Source organism: Equus asinus, chromosome 2 (genome assembly GCF_041296235.1).
Source record: "Equus asinus isolate D_3611 breed Donkey chromosome 2, EquAss-T2T_v2, whole genome shotgun sequence".
NCBI classification, from domain to species: Eukaryota; Metazoa; Chordata; class Mammalia; order Perissodactyla; family Equidae; genus Equus; species Equus asinus.
The window spans coordinates 89,727,588-89,746,215 of record NC_091791.1 but is presented as its reverse complement, the minus strand read 5'-3'; the positions used below and the strand labels follow the sequence as shown (position 1 = coordinate 89,746,215).

At 43.6% G+C, this 18,628-nt stretch overlaps 1 long non-coding RNA gene across 1 annotated transcript; it reads left to right on the top strand.

The window, feature by feature from the left end:
• Positions 1–4,713: 4,713 nt before the first annotated feature.
• On the top strand, positions 4,714–12,259 carry LOC139046229 (uncharacterized). The gene is made up of 3 exons (XR_011506040.1): positions 4,714–4,786; positions 4,920–4,988; positions 11,816–12,259. It is a non-coding gene; the product is annotated as an uncharacterized lncRNA (long non-coding RNA).
• The last annotated feature ends 6,369 nt before the right edge of the window (positions 12,260–18,628 follow it).

Genomic DNA, 18,628 nt, shown 5'->3' with positions numbered 1-18,628 from the left:
TTGTGCCATGTCCATGCCCAGGATCTGAACCAGAGAAACTCTGAGCCGCTGAAGCAGAGCATGCGAACTTAACCACTGGGCCACTGGGCTGGCCCCCTCCAGCTATTTTTTGACTTCTCCTTTAATTTCTTCATTGACCCAATGGTTGTTCAGTAGCAGGTTGTTTAGTAATCACACATTTCTCACTTTCCCAGCTTTTTTTTTTTTTTACAAGAGTAGTTGATTTCTAGTTTCATAGCATTATGGTCTGAAAAGATGCTTGATATGATTTCAATCTTCTTAAATTTATTGAGGCTTGCGCTGTTTCCCAACATATGGTCTATCTTTGAGAAGATTCCATGTGCACTTGAGAAGAATGTGTATTCTGCTGATTTTGGAAGGAGTGTTTGTATATATCTATTAAGTTCATCTTGTCTAGTATTTCATTTAATTCCACTATTTCCATGTTGACTTTCTGTCTGGATGATCTATCCATCAATGTAAGTAGTGTGTTGAGGTCCCCTACTATTATTATGTTGCTGTTAATTTCTCCTTTTAAATCTGTTAATATTTGCTTTATGTAGTTTGGTGCTCCTGTGTTAGGTGCATATATATTTATAAGTGTTATGTCCTCTTTGTGGAGTGTCCCTTTTATCATTATATACTGCCCCTCTTTGTCTCTCATTGCCTTTTTTATCTTGAAGTCTACATTGTCTGATATAAGTACGGCAACACCTGCTTTCTTTTGTTTGCCATTAACTTGGAGTATTGTCTTCCACCCCTTAACTCTGAGCCTGTGTTTGTCTTTATACCTGAGATGTGTTTCCTGGAGGCAGAATATTGTTGGGTCTTGTTTTTTAATCCATCCAGCTGCTCTGTGTCTTTTGATTGGAGAATTCAATCCATTTACATTTGGAGTGATTATTGATATATGAGAGCTTAATACTGCCTGTTTTTTTTTTTTTTTGAGGAAGATTAGCCCTGAGCTAACATCTGCTGCCAACCCTCCTCTTTTTGTTGAGGAAGACTGACCCTGAGTAACATCTATGTCCATCTTCCTCTACTTTATATGTGGGATGCTTGCCAAGTGATACATAGGCCTGCACCGGGGATCCAAATTGGGGAACCGTGGGCTGCCAAAGCAGAATGTGTGAACTTAACCACTGCACCACCAGGCCGGCCCCTAAATACTGCCGTTTTATCACTTGTTTTCTGGTTGTTCTGTATTCCCCTTGCTTCTCGTCCTGTGTATTTCTGACTGCCAATTCAATTTGGTGTTTCTCTGTGATGATTTTCTCAGTTTTCTATTTATTTATTATTTGTGTCTCTGTTCTGATTATTTGTTTAGAGGTTACCATGATGTTTATATAAAAGATCTCATAGATGAAATAGTCCATTTTCTGATAGCCTCTTATCTCTATTAGCCTAAGCAGGTCCTATCCTTTTCCTCTTCCCCATCGAAGTTATTGTCATCATGACTTATTCCATTTTCTGTTGTGAGTTTGTGATTAAAATAAAGTGATTATAGATGCTTTCCTTCCCTTTATCTTCAATGTTATAATTGTTTGTTAAACCTGTTTTGATAGAGAGCTGCAATTTTCTGATTTTGTCTATCTATTTCTCTCCTTGCTCAAAGCTTTCTAAAGCTTTTCTTTTTTGGTTCTGGTATGAGGGCATTCTTGATCATTTCTTGTTGTGGGGGTGGGGGTGTCTTGTGGAGATGAACTCCCTCAGCTTTTGTTTATCTGGGAAAGTTTTTATTTCTCCATCAAATCTGAAGAATAGTTTCACTGGATAGAATATTCTTGCCTAGTTTTTGTCTTTTAGAATTTTGAATATGTCATTCCACTCTCTCCTAACCTGTAAGCTTTCTGCTGAGAAATCTACTGAAAGCCTGACAGAGGTTCCTTTGTAGGTTATTTTCTTTTGCCTTGCTGCCTTTAATAATTTTTCTTTGTCATTAACTTTTGCCAGTTTTGCTGATATGTGCCTTGGAGAAGGTCTTTTTACATAGATGTAATTAGGAGTTCTATTATCTTCATTTACATGTAATTCCAGCTCCTTCCCCAAGTTTGGGAAGTTCTCAGCTATTATTTCTTTGGATAAGCCCCCTGCTCCTTTCTCCTTCTCTTCTCTCTCTAGGATACCTATAACCCTTATGTGACATTTCCTAATTAAGTCAGGTATTTCTTGGAGAAATTCTTCATTTTTTGAGTCTTAGTTCTCTCTCCTCCTCCATCTGCAGCATTTCTATATTTGTGCCTTCTAAATTACTAACTCTGGCCTCCATAATATCAGCTTTGTTTTTTTAAGGATTCCAGATTTTTCCTTATCACTTCATTGTGTTTTTCATCTCCAACATTTCTTATTTTTTATTTATAGTTTCAATCTTTTTTGTGAAGAATTCCCTGTGTTCATTAATTTTATTCCTGAGGTCATTGAACTGTCTGTCTGAGTTTTCTTGTAACTCACTGAGTTTCTGTATGATAACTAATTTGAATTCTCTGTGATTTAGATTGTACATTTCTGTGACTTCAGGATTTATTTCTGGGTACTTGTCACTTTCCTTTGGGTCTTGAGTGTTAATATATTTCTTCATGCTATTTGATGGGGTGGACTTTTGCCATCACATAGTGATAGTATCTGGTTGCAGATTCCACCTGCTGCCACTAGGGGTGGGGGCAGGAGTTGTGTATTCTGAGCCTGCTGTGACCCCTGGCAATGTGCCTGTCCACTGGAAGCTGTGCCAAAAGGGACCATCTACATTTGCCCACTGGCCGCCACTGCTTTACACACATAGGTGCAGGTGCTCTGGCGGGGATCCCCTGCTCTGGCTGGCTGGCCGAGCTGGTGCACCAGGCATTATGGGGGAAGTGGTGCTTTTCTTTTGTGTGCATGATCCCACATGCTTCCACTCTGCATTCACTGTCTGCCTATCTGGGCTGCTCAGCTTGGTGGGGATGCCTCCATGATTGCTTAGCCTCCTTGGTGTGGAGCATCCCACAGGCTGGGAGGCAACTCCATGAGTGCAAGCATTCCTGCAGAGGGCTGCCTCTTTCCCTTTTCCTCTCAAAGCCATGTGCCAGGTGCTGCGCAAGGTCCTATGCCTTAGATCACTGCCACTGGGGAGGGAAAGGAGATCCCCTTACCTCCTTCCACTCTTTCCTAGGGAGGGGGTCCAGCACCCCCACTCTCAGATGTATGGCTGTGTGGATTTCTCAGACATCTATTGTGTTGTGTGAATGTCCTCTGTTGGTTTATGAACCTCCTTTTCATTGTATCTTAGGGGGGAGAGTTTAAGGGAAGAGCTCACTCTGACATGACATCACTCAGGAAAGAATTCTTTTTATATTTTAGATACTAGACCCTTATCAGATATATGATTTGCAAATATTTTTTTCCTATAACGTAGGTCTTTTAAAAAATTTCTTAATAATGTCCTTGATGCACAAAAGGTTTTTATTTTTATGAAGTCCAATTTATCTACTTTTCTTTTGTTGCTCATGCTTTTGGTGTCATATCTAAGAATCTATTGCTAAATTCAAGATTTACCCCTCTGTTTTATTCTAAGAGTTTTATGGTTTTAGCTCTTATCTTTAGATTGCAGATCCATTTTGAGTCAATTTTTGTATATGGTATGAGGTAGGGGTCCAAATTTATTCTTTTGCTGATGGATATCCAATTATCTCAGTACCATTTGTTGAAGAGATAATTCTTTCCCCATTGAGTGGTTTTTGCACCCTTGTCAAATATCAATTGACCATAGATGTATGTATTCATTTCTGGACTTTCAATTCTATTCCATTGGTCTATATGTCTATCCTTATGCTAGCACCACCCTGTTTTGATTACAATAGCTTTGTACTAAGTTTTGAAATTGGGAAGTGTCTTCCAACTTTGTTCTTCTTTTTCAAGATTATTCTGGTTATTCTGAGTCCCTTGACTTTCCATGAGAATTTGAGGATCAGCTTGTCAATTTCTGCAAAGAAATTATCTGGGATTTTGATAGGGATTGCTTTGAATCTATAGATCACTTTGATAGTATTGCCTTCTTAATAATAGTAAGTCTTCTGATCCAAGAACAATGATATGTATTTTCATTTATTTAGATATTTTACAATTTCTTTAAACAATGTTTTGTATTTTTCAGAGTATAAGTTTTACATTTCTTTTGTTGTCTTTATTCCTACATATTTTATTCTTTTTGATATTATTGTAAATGGAATTGTTTTCCTAATTTCATTTTTTGATTGTTCATTGCTAGTGTATAAAAATAGAACTTGTTTTTGAAATACTGATCTTGTATACTGAAATCTTGCTGAACTCATTTAGTTTTTCTAATTTTTTGTGGACTGTTTAGTATTTTCTACATTCAAGATCATGTCAGTTGCAAATAGAGAATTTTGTCTCTTTCTTTCCAATTTGGATATTTTTTTTTTCTTATCTAATTGCCCTGGCTGGAAGCTTCACTACAATGTTGAATAAAAGTGATGAGAGTAGACATCCTTGTCTTCTTTTTGATCTTAAATGGAAAGCATCTAGTCTTTCGCCATTAAGTACGATGTTAAGGGTGGATTTTTAAATGGATGCCCTTTATCAGGTTGAGGCTGATATTCACTTCTATTTCTAATTTGTTGAATGTCTTTATCATGAATGAGTTTTGGATTTTTTTCATATTCCTTTTCTGCATCTACTGAGATAATCATGTGGTTTTTGTCTTTTATTCTATTAATAGGGTGGATTACATTGACTGATATTTGGATGTTAAACCAACCTTGCTTCCTGGGATAAGTCCTACTTGATCAAGGTATGTAATACTTTTCATATGTTGTTGAATTTGTTTTTCTAGTGTTTTCTGGAGTATTATTGCATCTATATTGGCAGAGATACTGGTTTTTAGCTTTCTTTTCTTGTGATTCTTTGTCTGATTTCTGTATCAGGGTAGTACTGGTCTTAAGAATGAGTTGAGAAGTCCTCTTCTATTATTTGGAAGAATTTGCGAAGAATTGGTAAGAATTATTCTTTAAATGTTTGTTAAAATTCACCTGTGAAGCCATCTGGGCTTGGCTTTTCTTCATGGATAGTTTTTTGATTACTAATTCGATCTCTTTAGTTGTTATGGGAATCTTCAGATTTTCTATTCCTTCTTGACTCAGTTTCAGTTTTTGTGTCTTTCTAGGAATTTGTCCATTTCATCTAAGTTGTTTAATTTATTGACATACAAATGTTCCTAGTATTCCCTTATAATATTTTATTTTTGTAAGGTTGGTGATAACGTCCTTTCTTTCACTCTGGATTTTATTCTTCTGTCTTTTTTTCTTGGTCAGTGTAGTTAAAAGATTGTCAATTTTGATGATCTTTTTGAAGAACCAACTTTTGCTCTTGTTTATTTTCTCTATTTCATTATTTTCTGCCTTAGTCTATATTATTTCTTTCCTTTCAGTTTGGGCTTTGCTCTTAAAAGGTGGTTGAGTCTAGAGCTCAATCACCTGCAGATTTGTTCCTCAATTCCATCTTGTGTATTAGGACTGGTTTTACAAAGAATAAGACACACTCACGTCCACTGAAAACTCATGAGCTGGTGAGAGAGAGACTCAAATGCTCCCCCTCCCATATGAGGCGGCCGGTGCTATAACGAAGCATTGTCAGGCAGGACATACAGCCCGAGAGGGCCTTAGAGAAGGTTTTCCTCCTCTGAGAAGGAGGTGATGTTTGAGTGGGGTTTTGGAGGAGAACAGGCACCAGATGGGTCCAGGAGGAAGGGAAATTCTGAGGAGGGACTAGCATGTGGAAAACCCAGAGCTGGAGAGAGAGGCCGCATGCGCTGCCCAAGCCAGGAAGGAGTCCTTGCCTCGTGTTTCCTTCTCTGTGGCTGACTTAGGAGGCATGAAGGCTAAATTGGGGGTGATGAGGTGCCTCTGGGTGTCCTGAGCACTGAGCAAGGACAGGTCCAGTGCCTGGGCAGAGCAGGGCCTTGCCAGGCTGGAATGGACTGTGCCCAGGACATCATGGCCAGGACTTCACCAGAGAGCAAAAGGTCAGAGCAGATGAAACAAGGTGGGCTGCTTCCTTTGGCAGGTTTGTGCCAGGCAGCTAGGGAGCACTTCTGGGTTTTCAAACTCCTAGTCAAATCAGGCACCTTCCCGCTTTGCCACCAAAGTGAGAGCCAGGAAGCAGGGCCACAGGCAGTCCTCACCCAAACTCCAGAAAAGAAGGGACCTCTTTCTCCAGCTCCAGTTTGAAGAATCCTGGGCTGAGATCTGATTGGCTGGAATTGAGTCAGGTGACTTCTCTCGGCCAATCAACTGGCTGGGGGAAGGGCATCTGTGTTCAGATGGCAGGTCCCACATGGAGGAGGAGGGACAAGCAGCATTTCCAAGAGCGAAGCAGGGCACTGAGATGCATAGTCACTTCAGGGGTCTAATGTGGTCAGATTATGCAGACACCAACCAGCCTACACACACATGTGTGCGTGCGCACACACACACACACACACAGGACAAGTGAGTATCTGCACATAGAATTGGTGTTGGGAGTTAAGGTCCCACATCGATTAGGGCTACATGGTGACATTTCAAAAGTAAATGGCCAGCTCTGGTTGGTGTTAGCAGGAATAGAGTTTCATCTGGGGGGCTGGGCTTCTTTGAGGGGACCTCAAACTGTGAGAATGCAGGCTTTGCATTGGCTGGTTAGGTTGTCCTTTGTCTGTGATGTTTGGGCTTTTGTATTGTCGGCACCGGGCATCAGCAGACCTTTCTAGATGGGGGTCTGAACCTGGTGGTGTTTGGACTGCAGTGGGGCTCCCGAGAGGAACTCTGGACAGATTACATGGGGCTTGTCCGTGGGCTCTTGCTCTCCCTCTCCCCTCCAGCTGTCCTGCTCCCAAGTTGCCTTTGTGTGTCCGTGCAGAAGTCCAGAGCCTGCAGTCTGCGGGCAGTTGTTACTGTGAGCTGAATGTTTGCGTCCCCCCAGATTCACGTGAGGAAGCTCTAATCCCGAATGTGATGGTATTTGGGGATGGCGCCTTTGGGAGGTGATCAGGTTTACATGAGTGAAGGTGGAGCCCTCGTGAAGGGGTTAGTGCCCTCCTACAAAGAGCAAGAGACACTGGAGCGCTCTTTCTCTTCATGTGCACACAGAAGAGGGCTGTGGACACACAGCAAGATGGTGGATGTTTGCAAGCTGGGAAGAGAGTACTCACCAAGAGTAGAATCTGCTGGAACCTTGATCTTGGCCCTTCAGCCTCCAGAACTGTGGGAAATAGATGTGTATTGTTTAAACCACTCAGTGTGTGGTATTTCATTACAGCAGCCTCAGCTGACTGAGACAGGAATAGAGCAGGAGGCGCAGAAATAGACCATCTTTGGGGTCCTAATGGCCTGACCACAGGGCATCTGAAGACACCAGTGGCGTTTCTCTGCTGATGCGGGGTCCTCAGTGGGCATCGGGCAAGGCTTGATTATGGCTGTGACTTGCACACCACCTCTTGGTTAATCACAGTGCAGTGACGGCATCTTCCATGAAATGACAGAGGAGACAGAAGGAATCCAGCTTTTCTTTGAACTCTGGTGGAAGTAAACACAGCTCAATGATCACAAATGATTTTGGAAATCAGTTTTGGCATGGAAACAGGCAAACCGTGGTCTGCCTGACAAACTACCGTAGGTCATTTAAATTTAACTAAAAAGGCCTGCTAGAAACTGTTTTTCCTTCAGAAATGGCCTGAGGTGAACCTGGGAAGTATCAGAAGATACAGGAAGAACAAGATTTTCGGAGCAAGACTCCAATCCTCCAGCCCCCGGCCTCTCCCCACCCTCTCTTTATCGCCTTCCCATCTCCTCATTCCTAGAAATAGACTTATTATAGAAATAGACAGAGATATTATATGGTAGCAAAATAAGTGGATGGACTTAGTGAAAATATAAGCAAGATCAGTCAGTATCGCATACATTAGAAATTATTCAGTGGATTTCAAGGTGCTGTGAGGGAATATGCAGGAAGTTTATAGTTAGGACTCTAGGAAAAGGTACAAGTAAGGTGAAATGCAGGAAGAGACAGGAGAGCAGGCAGGACCTTAAGCGTTGAGGCCAGGCCTTAGATGCTGGGCCGCGTAACAGGGACCACTTCCTGCGTGGAACTGCTCGATCCAGTGGCAGTAGGCAGCAATGGCTGATTGTGACAGACTCAGAACTTCCTGACTTGGCTGCTCACATTCTGTGGCCACCCCAGGCAAAATCTGGAGGAATTTACTAGGAAAACAAACGTATGGGCCCATAAGTAAAGGAAAATAAGGGTGGCTCCGTAGGTACCATTTTGAATGCTGAGCTAGCCTATGGATCAGTGGGCATTGCCACCTGGGATGGTTGTAATGACAAGGCAGGCTCTGGCCCTGGGAGGCAGGTGTCTGGGCAGCAGCAGGAGCAGCAGCAGCCACTAGGACATATGTGGCAGCAACAGGCTCAGGAAGTCCAGGATGCTGCTGGGGTGGAGAACTGCTGAGAGGTGACAGAATGTGACTGTGGGGTGTGCAGACAATGGCTAGGGCTTGGAGAGATGCTGGACTGAAATGAGTTTCTGTGCCCACATGTGGGGTGGAGGTGCTCTTTAGACTGATCCCATGCTCAGGAGTAGGAGTAGAGTGGCAGAGACCACAGGTCACGGGCACTAGAAGGGACTCCAGAGAGCCTAAGCACAAGAAGTGGACACTAAGAGGAAGAAGGAGTCTTCAGGATAGGCCTGGAGGCTGGGAACTGCCAGCTTCACACGTTCCTAGATTGTTTAATACGAAGGGAGTTTTCAGATGCTCTCTAAGAGCAGAGGCAGTGTCCCTCAAGGATAAAGGCAATATTTTACAATTATCCTCTCGGTACACATTTCTCCCACCTGAGCTTTAAGCTCACAGTGGTGGGCGGGCTACTGGCAATTGCTCTGCATTCACCAGCTTCCTAGTAAAGCTACTACCAAGCCGCTGTTTTCCTTGCTTCTGTCTGACGCCTTCTCAAAATGGCGCCAGATGGCCTCTGGGCTGGCAGTGGGAATGCTGGTCTAAACATTGTTAGGGGGTGGGGAACGAGATTGAATCAGAGGGGATCCTGGACTCAGAGGCTGTACCCCAGATACAATTATGTAATGTTCGCTTGGACAGCCCAGGAAGTATAAGGACTCCCTGAAGGATGGAAGACGGGATTTGGTGAGCAGAGGGATCCACAGCCCACACTGTGTGCAGTGGAGGACTCTCGAGAAAGCTAGGAGGGGTTCTTGGGGTGCTTCCAGCTGGAGGAGACTCCGAGAAGGAACAGAGGGTCCTGGAGCAACAGCAGGCAAAGTGCTTGGGAACCAGAATTGGGATGGTTGGCTCAGGCCTCCCTCTTTCCCTCCACTGGGGGTGGGCACTTGAGAAGGAACACGGGGGCAGCACCCAGGAGGAGCGGGGAGCCCCCTGCCCAGAAGACTTACTACTGGCACACCCAGTCAACACCCACACCCCCCAGCCCTAGAGGCAGCCTTCACTGCCTCCAGGTGACAAAAATACTGCTCGTGGCAGGCTCCTAGAGAACCTTAAATCTAAGACGGGCCTTCAAACAGGACCCACCAAACGTTTGCAGGAAAAAAAATGACAATTGAATAGAGACACCAAGGAAATGGGCTTAACTGGGCGAACAGGAGATTTTAAAAGAAACATCTTGAAAGGGATGAGAGTCTATTGAATCCATTAAACAAGAACAAGCAATTATAGAAATAGAACAACGAGGTCTTGGCAATGAGAAATATGATGGTCAAAATACATTTAAAAAACTTAATGGATGGGATTAATTGCACAATAACGTAAGTCAAGAGGGAGTTAAATAGCTGGAAGAGCAAGCAGGGAGTACCTCCAGAACTCGGTGCCAGCATCTTAGAAAGACTGTCAGTGGTCTAGCAAATTCCAGGCTTGCTTTCTCCCAGAGCACCGGCTGGACTACATTTCCCAGGTTCCCTTGCAGGTAGGTGTGGCCACGTGACCAAATTCTGTCCAGTGAACTGAGTGGAGGGTCTGTGGGCCTTCTGGACTGAGAGTCGGCCTCTTTCCTGCTGTCCCCTCCCTATCCTGCTGCCCGCCACTGGCTGCAGCCAGCTTTGACCCAGCAGATGAGGAGGACATGGCAGAAATGTCAGAGAGATGAGATGGAAGGAACTTTGGGTCCCTAAGTGGCTGTGTGGAATGCTCGCTGTGAATCACTATGAGTGAGAAAAGTAAATTTTGTTTTTTAAACCATGGAATTTGGGGCCTTTTTTTGGGTATAGCAGCACAACCGTCACCCGAAATAATATAGAAAGTATAAAAGAAAGTTAAGAGTGATGAAAGATAGTTTCAAAATCTGTCCAATGGAAGTACAAGGAGGATAAAATAGAAAGAATGGATAGGAAGAAACAATCAAGTGAAAAAATGGGGGGAAAATGGGGCCAGCCCGGTGGCATAGCAGTTGGGTTCGCGTGCTTTGTTTCAGCAGCCTGGGGTTTATCAGTTTGGATCCTACACATCACTCATCAAGCCATGCTGTGGCAGGTGTCCCACATGTAAAATAGGGGAAGATGGGCACAGATATTAGCTCAGGGCCAATCTTCTTCAGCAAAAAGAGGAGGACTGGCAGTGGAAGTTAGCTGAGGGCCTCAAAAAAAAAAAAAAAAGGGAGAAAATATCTAAGAGCTGAAGAAATACAAGACTCTAAATTTGAAGGCCTACTGAGTGCCAAAGAGGATGAAAAGAAAAGATAAAAAGAGATCCAGACTTCCTATTGTGAAATTTCTAAACATCAAGGATAGAGAGCAAATCCTAAAAAGGGGAGGAAATTAATAAATAACCTTAAAAATGAGGTTTAAAGTGACATCGTTTTTCTTCCTTGGAAGCACTAGATGCAGAAGAAAATGGAGCAGTGTTTTTCTATAAGTCAAGTGTGAGGGCAAAATAAAGACATCTTAAGGCTAGAAGTTCTGTTTATCTCTAACCTTATTACCTATGAATCTTACTTGAAAGAATTACCAGAGGATGTACTTCAGCAAAATGAAATATGGATTAAAAAAAAAAAGATGTGAAATATAAGAAATGGTGTGAATAAAGATAGTAGTAAAACTTAATTCCAAATTGGTATTATCAGTATAATATGTTGACTGTATTTCATAAAACTATAACAACATGGAACAAAGATTCTAGATAACCTCAACATTGGGGCAAGTGATGAGGAAAATATATACACGTTAAAAATGGATGTAACAATAAACCCTCCTCTTCAAAATAGAAAAAAATGTGAAATAAGAAATGCAAATCTGTTTTTAAGAGGAGAATCAGATTTAATTAAAGGAAAACTAAGAAGCAAATCACTTGGATCTAAAAATGATTTATTTATTTAGATAGCGTATTATAAGTTAACCTTCTCTGTGCTGTTCTGACAATGGAAGGATTCAGTATATTTCTAGCCCAGTGAACTGAAACATAATCAATTTGCTGACAAATTTGATTAAGGTGAAGATCTCAAGTAAAATAAAATTTTATTCTGTTCTAACTTTATCACAAGTCACAGGTCCTCCCTGCTGTTTCCTGACATTCAATATAAAGATACAGGAACATCTTTGTTGTAAAGATGTTCTCTGTTATCCAGTTGTTTTTCCATAGAGCATGTCTTTACTCATGAAAAATGTAATTTCTCAACTATAAGTGTGTATGCACATCAAGGTTTTTGAAATGTTCTAGTCAATTTTGTAAAACATGACTAGCAAAGGAGAACATTGTTCAAAAATTGTACCTACTGTTAATGACTCCAGATAGAATTGACTCTTTTTTTCCTTCTTTCCTGTTTAGATCTGGTGGTGGTGGTTTGGTTTCAAGTGCTAAATAAAAAAAAAACAGTGACAATATCAAATGTTGGCAAGGATGCGGAGACGATGGATCACTCATATGCTGCTGGTGGGAGTGTAAAATGGTACAGCCACTCTGGAAAACGACAACAACAACTAAACGTCTAACCACTATTTGAACCAGGAAATGCACTTATTTGTCCCAGAAATGAAAACAACGTTCATCCCCAAATTTGAACGTGTTTATGTAGCTTTATTTGTAGTAACCTCACACTAGTGGAAACCCCCCAGAGGTCCTTCAACAGTGAGTGATTACGCAAACCCTGGTACATCCACACAATGGAATACTTCCAAGCAATAGACAGGAGCAAACTATGGATACATGAAACAACTTGGGCGAATCTCCAGAGAAAGCCAGTCCCCAAAGTTTACATCCGGCGTGATTGCATTTATGTAACATTCTTGAAATGAAACAGTTACAGAAATGGAGAACAGACCAGTGGCTGCCAGGGGTTTGGGAGTGGGTGGGAACGGGAGGGAAGCGGGTGAGGTTATAAAAGGGCAACAGAGGGATCCTTCTGGTGATAGGAGTGTTCTGTATCTTGACTATTTCATTGTCAATATTCTGGTTGTGATACTGTATGCGGTTTTGCTAGGTGTTACCATGAGGGGTCTGGGTAAAGGGCGCGGGGGATCTCTTAGTATTATTTCTTACAACTGCGTGTGAGTCTACAATCGTCTCAAAACAGAAGCTTAATTTAAAAAAATGTGCTTCTGAGAATTTCTATACCTACAACTCAATTCAGAATTTTGTTTATCTTTGTTCTTTTCTTGTTTGGGGTGAGATATAGATGATGATTAAGGCTGGAGACAATTGAATAAAGTTCAAATATTGGTACTAAAAATTTAAGAGTAACTAGAAAAATAAAAATGAGATGCATAGCTCTGAACTTCTAAAGAAAAAAGGAATAAAGGGATACATTGATTCAGCTAACGAAAGAAGGGAAAAGAAGAGATATGAAACAATAAAGCACGGTAAATAGAAAGCATAAAATCAGAACACTAGAATAAATCCAAATACATCAATAATAATTATAAATATGAATAGGTTAACTTATTCTACTAAAATAATGAGATTCCGAGGAGATTATAAGCCCAAATCCAGCTACGTGCTGTCTCTAAGAGCCTCTTGAAACAAGGTTTAAATTAAGGGAATAAAAAAGGTTATAGGCTGCTGTTAAAGCTGTTCATTTTTCATAAATAACGAAGATGTCGTGCTCATAAATGCATATGTCTAAAACACATAACGTGTGGGAAGGAGATTGTAAAATGCATTACATTCTGGGCATAGTCTGTCTTTCAGGAAAGATTTCTGTATGATAGAATTGCTGCTTTAATTATAAACTGCTATATAGTCTCATTTGGATCTGGGAATTTGCTCATGTGACTTAGATATTAGGCATGGGATTAATATTGCGCTCTTCTCTCTGTGTGTGCATCCCTCTGGAACTTTAGATAACACAGATCTGCAAGTGCGGAGGAACCCTGTCGGTTCTGGGGGAGGGTGGTCCAGGTTCTAGCTCCTGAAGAAGGAGCTAAGACTCCGTCCAGGCAGCAGAGTGGCACTGCTCTAGAGAAAGGGAAGTTTTGAGTTTATCTTTCCCGTGAGAAAATGGAATGGGGTTTCCTTTTTGGAGGAAGATTTAAAATTATCTGTGGGAAAAAATGATTTGGACTTGATAATGGAGGCTGGGGGAATTTTCATTGGTACATTTAATGGGATGGAAGCAAATATTGGTTCCTCTAGTCTTTCTGGAATTGTGTTATTGGCTGTGATGGATCAGATTATGGTTAAATGTATTGTACTCCCTTCCCCCACATCACGTCAGAGGAGAATAGTTCCTGGTTGTGTTAATGTTGGGTGTAGCCCTGTGACTTGTTCTGGCCCCGGGTGGGTGGGGTGCAGCTCCTTGCCCCTTGACTTTGTGCTCAGCCATGCAGCTTGCTTTGGCCAATGGATGTTAGCAGAGGTGACTCAAGTAGGGTTGGTGATGAGCTGGCATAGCTGGGCTTGTCTTCTTGCACTTCTGCCTTCTCCACCAGTAAAGCTTCTTCTGGACTTCAGCCTGGGCCCCTCAATGAACATAGGCAGAGGAGCCTAAACCCCAGTGAGGAGCCAAGCCCACTTGGACCCGTAGCTCAAAGCAGAGCTTCCCCATAGAATGTAACCTAGACCGGCAAACCTCTAGCAGACCTGCTGTTATGTTTGTATGTCCCAGAGATTTTGGTGGTTATTTGTTACTTAGCAGTAGCTGACCCATACATTATTTTATCTGAGAAGCTTGGTAGGACAGCACAGCCAAGCACAGTCTGAGATGAGGAATAGAATAGAGTGAGTTCTGCATCCAAGGCATGTGGTAATCTGGTGGATATTTTACTTAATGTCCCTTCTGCACCCATTTTGGGAGTTTCTGGATCAAAACCCCTTTGATAACATGTCTTGGGGAGCTGAACTCTGTGTCCAGGGTCCAGCACATGTAGATGCTAGAAAATATTTCTGGAATAACTACAGACTGAATGAATCCCAGAAAGTCCCAGAAGGCAGGGACAGGGGTTGGGGGAGTAGGTACAAAGAATGTAGGTTGGATGCTTGATATTACCGCCCCCCGCCCCCCGTCCCCCCCCCCCCCCCCGCCCCCCGTCCTCCTGGAGGAGAGGTTGACACAGTGGGGCTGGTAAGTCCACTGGGTTAGCAGAAGACGCGGACCTAGGCTTCTGGGGGAATGTGCCCCTTTCTTCTTATCTTTCTCTTACTTTCTATTAAAAAGGAAAAATGCTGTTCTGAGCTGGTCGGCTTCAAGATCCCGGACTGGACAGTGGGGAAGGAGCCTCAGCGGCAGACGGCAACCATGCCCTCTTCCTCCTTCCTCTGAGGCGGGTGGGCACGTTCTGCACCGCCCTTCCTTGCAACGGAGCAGAGAAGGAGGGAGGCCCTGGGTGGGAAGGGCAGAGAAAAGGCACTGAAGTCCAGGTTTACCCTGGAGAGAGGCAGGGGCAGGGCCAGCTGTCTGGGGTCGGAGGCCGGAAAGTTGCTGGCCGCCTGGCTGACATCCCGTCTCTTTCTTTCCTGTGGCCAGAGTAGGTTATTTTACAGCCCAGCCTCCTTGTAGCCTCAGCAGGGAGCAATGGCAAAGAAAGAGCGTGTGACCCTCAGGGCCTGGGGAGCCCCCTCCCACAGCTGCTGTGCCCAGTCCGCAGCCCCGAGCCTCCTGGAAGATCAGAGCCTTTCCTGTTGCGTGGCCCTGAAGTCCTGGGGTCCCTCCCTCACATTTCCCTTCCGTGTGGCTTTGAAAAGGACTTTGAAATTGTATCGCTCTCCTTCAATCCTTCGCATCCTCACCAGTTTGTCACGAACTTGAACCAGTCCCGGCTCCACTTTACAGATGATGAACCCGAGGCTGGAATGGCTGTTACCAAGCTTCTTTACTCTCTGTGCTGTGGGTAAAGCACGTCATTTCACTTCTTTTGTTTATTCTTTTCAAGATTATAATTATTAGTTTGTTTTTTAACAGAGAGAAATTTAGAGAAGACAACAAACAAATGGCCTACATTCCTATTGCTCACATAATCCTGTTAACATCCTTCCCAACCCCCTACTTCTATTTCTGGAGGTTGCTATCTCCAACTTTTATTTCTGTTTTATTCCACGAAGGTTCATTCTGGTTTTCTCCCCTTTGGTATTTGTAACTGCCTTTTCCATCATTGAGAAAACCAGCTCCCACCATCCTTAGTGTATTTGCCTTATTTGGTTGATTCTCTGCCTGGAGCCAACCTCCCATAGTAGACTGCCTCCCACTCTGCTCGGGCTCCGGCACTCCACCTTGGCTGTCCCCTTCTCTCCCGTGGACACCTTCTCCATTGTATTTGGGCTCTAACACCCTGCATTGGGCCGCCAATTCCCTGCCTCCCACATGGATACTTTCTTTGTCCTGTTCTGGCTCTGACACCCCATGCCACATTCCCTAAGGGGGTGCCATTCTCGGTGTGCTTGGCTCTGACAGTGCTGGGCTCCCACGGCCGCTGCCCCACCCCGTGTGATGTATTCATCTCCTGCTCAGTTCCAACACCTGCCTGGTCTGCCCCTTTGAGGACATCCTCTCCCTCCACTTGGGCTCCAACTCTCTGCTCTTGGCCACTGGGACTTTCTAACCCCAGCCCCACCCTCATGGGACGCCATCGGGCTCAGCCCCACCTAATGGCTTTTGGACTGTATTGTTCCCTGCATTATCAAGTGATTTGGAACCAATTCTGGGTATGAATATGGATATTAAGAAGGGAAGGGAAGGGAAGGGAAGGGAAGAGGAACAGCATAACTGCTTTACAATTTTTACTTAAAACATTTTCAAATACACATGAACTGCAGAAAATCGTGTAATAATGCCATATCCCCATCACCTACATTCAACAATTACCAAGATTTTGAAGCAACTCCTTCTAACAGTTTCAGTTTGTATTCTTTTGGTTACTTCCTAAAGCTAAATAATATGTGTATACTGCTATTTGTTATTTTTATCGTTTTGAGGCATCATCTATTTACTCTTTGCAATCAAGGATGAGAATTTTTCTCACTTCTATGACTCCATCCCCCTATTGCTGAGAAGCAGAATAGTTACAAAAAATCAGTGTATGCCCCCATGAAAGCACTTATTAATTGTGAAGAGAAAAGGAGCAACTTTTCGATAGTATAAGGCCAGTGAACCCCGTGGGCATTGGCCCGTTGCTGCATTTTTTTTCTGGGAAATGAGTTCTTTGGCCAGAAGCATTGTGTGGGATAACGTGATGGTGAATACAGAATTCAGTCAGTTAATGGCTGGTGATGCTGGAAGGGCACGGTAGACAGGAAGGGCAACTCCATTTCCAGAATAAGTGTTAAGTCAACGTTCGCTTCATGAAGAAGGGTTACAATGTAGTCAACCTGCCACAGGTGGCTGCCAGTCTCCCCAGGGACTCATGCCATATTGGGGGTTCAATGATGAGCCCTGCTGTTGTCAGAACAGGCACTCAGCAACAGGCAACCAGGTCAGCCTTGGGGAGGGGCAGGCCGGGATGTTGAGCCCACGTGTGATCTCTGTAAACATCCTCATTCCACTGAGTCCATAAGCCTATTAAGCACGCACCAGGGTGTCTGGGAAAAGAGGCTGATTGATGTCCACAAGACGGATCATCTTGTCTGCTGGATTAGCATTCTTATAGAACACAAATATCCTCACCCTCTATGCTCATTCTGAGAGGTGCATCTTTGCAGTTTTTTTGAGATCTCCTTGTTATTAATTCTCCAGTCTCTGCCTGAGGCACTAGTTGTCTGGCTAAAGTTTAGTTGCTCCTCATGCACTAGACCAGCATTGATCTCTACCTGTGGCCATCTCTCCAACCTGCCTCTGGCGCATTTCCCTTCCACATTGTCTTCCAGGGTGACCCTTGAGTGGGACTGCAAGCTGCAGCAGTCTGCCCCCAGAGGGTCCCAGCACACTATCCAGAGCGTGTGTCAACAGGCTCAGGTGTTTTATTCATGGTTGCAGGCACAAGCTGAGGGAGAGGCAGCCCTGGAGCAGGGCAAGAGGCCATGGAATCTGAGTGGCCTGCTCCTGAACTTCCTTGTGCCTCCAGAACCTGCTCAGGCCTGATCTCATCTGCACCACTTCCACCTGCTGATAGGGTGCTGCTTGCACGCCCAGCTTTATTATGAGAGCCAGATGACCCCTACTTTATGGTGGCAGCTCAGGTTGTTCAGTCACTCGGTTTGGCATTCAGTCTCCACCTAGGCCAAGTAGCAAGCCTCTAGCAGTTTCCCAAAAGGACAATTGGTATTTGAAAAAAGGGGTGTGGCTTTGCTGGAATCCCCAAGGAGAATATGCTGGGTTATATGTCACAGAGGGCAGAGCAGCTTGCATGAGCCTGGACCTGCCACAGAGCGTTCTTTTGCTCTGAACACCACTCAAAACTGGCTGCCTTAAGGTACTCAGTGTGTTACTACCTCAGTGGGGTATCTGTTACTTCCCAAAGTCAAACAAGCCCACCAATCACTGTGCATCTTTCTCAGTGGTAAGGGGTGTAAACAATGTACCTTTCATGTTAGTGGGAGCTGTCTGACATGCTCCATGTCACTGACTTCAGGAAACTCCACTTAGATGGCAGCCCCTGCATTTCTGTCAGGTGTATCTCTCATCATCTTGAAGGCATGTGTCTTAGGAAGGCCTTTGTCTGTGATTTTCCTGCTCGATCAGCAGGTGTTATCACTGTAGTGGGCCAGCAGAATGTCTGTGGGCATTGAGATGATCGAGGCCTCTGTAAACCACACTATAACAGAAAGCTGGAGAAGAGACATAGCCTGAGAGAGGACACTGAATTTGTACTGCTATCCTTGCCATGGGGAAGCAAACTTCTGATGGTCCTTCCTAATTGATATAGAGGAGGGGGAAGCATGAGTCAGATAAATGTTTCCATACTAAGTGCCGGAGGTGGTTAAGTTGTTCTCTATCACATCTGGAACATTTGGAACAGCAGCTAAAATTGGAGTCAACATCTCATTAAATGTCATTCTCCAGGATTCGGCAGCTTTCTGCACAGGATAGAGAGGTGAGTCAAGTGAGAATGCAATGGGAATCCCAAACTCTTCATCTTTTAAGTCTTTGATGATGTCACAGATCTCTGAAATTCCCCCAGGGATGCAGTAAAGCTGATTTATTATTTGGGTAGGGAGAGAAAATTTCAGGCTCCTGGGTTGCTTCACTATTTCTTTGATCTCGTGTCTCCTTCT